We start from the raw sequence: 3,866 nt of genomic DNA, 5'->3' as shown, positions 1-3,866 counted from the left end.
TATGCAAAACGGGTCGGTGTCTCTTCCCAAAGCAAAGGCAGCCTCGTTTCTGAAAAGGTTCCATACATGAGATAGCGAGGAGAATGCCACACAGGCTAAAAAGACGAACTGGGGAGAGGAGAGAATACACTTTCTCCCTCCCTCTCCTTGCTCAGTGATCCAGCACAGTGAACACAAAAGCTACTGTTTGCCAGTGTGCCGAGGAATCCAACCAGTTACCTCAATGACAGAAAAGCCTGAGAAGTGCTTCCCATAGAAAAGACGGGCCTGTAAACAACGCAATGGATCAAAACTCAAGAAGACAATGGAAAGTGAGATATGTCAATTGGCGGAAAAAGTGGCTGGAATCAGCTTCTACTGAATGAGAACAAAATAATACACAACAATAAAACTATTGACAACTCAGGGTCCACTTACAATTATGGATCAATCGATACTGTCACAAATCCTAGCGGTAGCTGACTGTTCAACCAAAACCAAAGTGTACCAAGTGTTGGACTTTGCATTCAGTCAATGTTGCTTTCTTAAAACCATGACTTTGATTATTCCCTGAACTTAACCAAGTGATTTTAGTTGCCTAAACTGAATGTGTAACCACAGAGGTTACCAGTTACACTTATATGAATCATTTTTGCAGTGGGCACATGGGTCAAGTACTGACAAAGAATGCCGTCCTGCCGATACGTTTTTTTTAACTTGAACTACAGCGTTTGTGTTACTGCACTGTGTATTTCCTTCTGAAATGTAGTATAGACAGTTTTTCCCCTTTTGTTACGTAGAATACAGTAGAGACAGGAGGGAAACTATAGGAGGAAGAAGGTCCTTTGCTGTTTTTCACCGTTCGTATAACCATTTTCTGGTAAGACAAGATAATAATAAGGAATTACCCCCTAGTACATCTCTCAAATCAGTATCATTAAAATTCCCAATGTGACTGAATGATCTAAAGGTTCTCCCATCTAAACAGTATTTCACTGGATGAGCAATTGCAATCAGTCCAGCCCAGATTTCTTCCCTCAGGTCTTTATGTCTGTTAAGAACCACCCGCAATCTGTGATAAATCCTCAGTGCTTTATGCTGCTTTTAGGGAAGCATAATTCTTGCAGTCTGGTGTTTTTATCACCCACTGTTTATCCTGGGAACACATCCCCGCTCGACAAACTACACATGGGAATATGGGATGACATTTATCTTCATCGGAGGGTGATCTCTCTGCAGCTTTGAGCCTTTTAACAGTACTTACCTAAACTTAAAATCTCAATCCAAGGAAAAATAAGCACTCACACATGGGAATCAAATTATCAGCCAGATAAGACCCGATGGTGTGGTTTATAAGTACTGCCACATTCATAATGTTCTTTTCTATCAACACAGTTTCATGTCGCAGCATACACCTTGTCAAGGTGTGATTGGTGAGATTACGGGGTTTTATGAGATTTAGCTTGCTGTGTTACAATACAATGCATGTAGTTCAACAAGGAAAATACTAAAAGCTTTTAGTCCACAATTCTTAACAGCGATGAGGCACTGATATCAATGTGGAAATCAATGCATTTATTTTAGAGAATAGCTAACTTGTGCCTTCATTTACAGAGCATTTGATTGGATTTTAGATATTTTAGAGATTATGTATGATTAAATTCTAATAGTGAATTTTTACTTTCCTCTACGAAAATAGAATATGGCATTTAAAAAATGGACCACAGTTTATTTTATTTTTCACCTGTAGCAACTGTCTCTCCTGTGGTTTATTTAGACGTGCATTCCAACTGCACCACATTTAGAGAAAGGTTTATCATACCTGTCATACTTTCAGAGCCATTTTCCTCCCTTATGAAGGCTAATATGCTCATTCACATTCTGAGGATGAGACCACACAGCTTCTTGTACAACAGATAGTTGCAGCCAAGCCACCTGATTGGTCACGGATGCGTTCCAGCCATGCCGGTGATCCCACAACGCACTACCTAGATGTTATGAAAAATGGAAATGGTTTTGAAACGGATTCATGGTAACCAGGGAGCTCGAAGCCAATCCGTCTTGCTTTCTCCACTGTATCAGTTTCATATTTGTAATTTATTCACACTGGCTGTTCTAAAGAAACTGTACCAGGCCATGTCACTGTTGTAAACAAAAGTCATGTTAAAGTATTCTCTCTTGGATTTTATTGCTATAATAAAGAATACATGCTCAAACTTCCCCAGGGACTGGTTACAAATTTCAACACTCTGCTTAAATATCTATTTTCCACTGGACTATTTTGTTATCCTGTACACATGTTGTCACTATACCGTGTGTTTTTCCCCTTTTTTTAATTTATTTTCCTTTTTGGTTTCAGTGCAGTTTATATATAGTAAAATGTTTGAATTATTGTTATGACATTGTTATTATCTCTGCAAAACCTCTTAGGCTGGAGGCCAAGGTGGATGGATCGCTCAACCACACATGACATGGGAGACAGAAGCAGGTTGCATCATGTCTTCTACCAACTGCCAATGTATTATTTTATTTCAATAAAGACTGTGATTTTTCCCTAATCTTAAGGATCCAGTGTGTAGGATTTAGAGGAATCTAGTGGTGTAGTTGCAGGTTGCAACTCCCTTGATTTACCCTGAAGCATGAAGTAGCTTGCGAGTAGCTCCAAAACTCGCAAAAAACATTAACGGCCTATCTAGAGCCTCCAAAATGTTACAAACTTACATATTACAAGTTCTTTGTATATGCCTAAACCTACCACTGAAACACTCATTTGTAACTGTTTCTAAAGGCACTGATAGCAGTGTCTGAATGTAAAAGCTACATGGGTCATTTCTTAAAAACTATGACATTTTGGTCGACTTTTTGGTAAAAGTTAACTTACGTTTCGAGAGGGGGTTGTAGCCGATTATGTAGTCTGTCCCGGGACCATGGTCTCTGGCAGGGACCATGGTCACAACCACTAGGGGCGCTAAAGATACTAGTCGCGCCCAGCTCCTCAGTGATCTGCCCTGTGGTCCCTGTGGTCCCTGTGGTCTGTGAAGCGACTTTAGTATTTTCTCCCTTTTCCGGTCGTTTTGGCAGCACTGTTAGCTGGATAAATGTCAGAGATCATAATCTTTTGACTGTAAAGTACACTATATCAGATATATTATGATTATTATTGTTATTATTATTGATTATGAAGATCTGTGTGGTCAGGACCAGCTGGTCTCTGGCACGGACCAGTGGTCATAACCACTAGGTGCGCTAAAGACACTGGTCGCGACCAGTGGCACATGACCAGCTTCCAGGTACTAAAATGACTGGTCCTGACCACCTCCTCTGTGATCTGTTCTGTTGTTTGGACCAGTTGAGTGATCTGTGGAGGGTTTGTCTTTATTTTTAATACATCTTTTCACGTTTCTCACTGTGTTAGCAGAATAGCCTAAATGTGAGAAGCCATAATTGTTTGTCTATCCAATGTTATTGATTATTAATAGAAATCATAATAACAATGATTAAATTATTATTATTAGTCGTAGTTGTATGAGTAGTACGATCGATTATGCAGGTCAGTGTGTTCGTGACCTGCCGCACAGTCCTGACCAGCTCCTCGCGACCAGCTGCTACCTGGCATGGACCAGTGGTCACTACCACTAGGGGCACTAAAGACACTGGTCTGTCTTGTGGTCCTTGTCATCTGCCTTGTCATCTGCCTGTCTTGACCAGTTACTGAGTGGTCTTTGGAGTAGTTATTTTACATTTAATACACCATATCCCTTTTCTCATTGTGTTTGCAACACTGTGCTGAATAAATGTAAAAATAAATAAATAAAAATCATTATCTTTTGTCTGTCAAATATTATTGATCATTACTATTAATAGAAATCCTAACAGAATACAACAGA

Source organism: Dicentrarchus labrax, unplaced genomic scaffold (genome assembly GCF_905237075.1).
Source record: "Dicentrarchus labrax unplaced genomic scaffold, dlabrax2021, whole genome shotgun sequence".
Taxonomy (NCBI): domain Eukaryota; kingdom Metazoa; phylum Chordata; class Actinopteri; family Moronidae; genus Dicentrarchus; species Dicentrarchus labrax.
The sequence above is the reverse complement of the archived record's forward strand: the minus strand, read 5'-3'. Positions refer to the sequence as shown.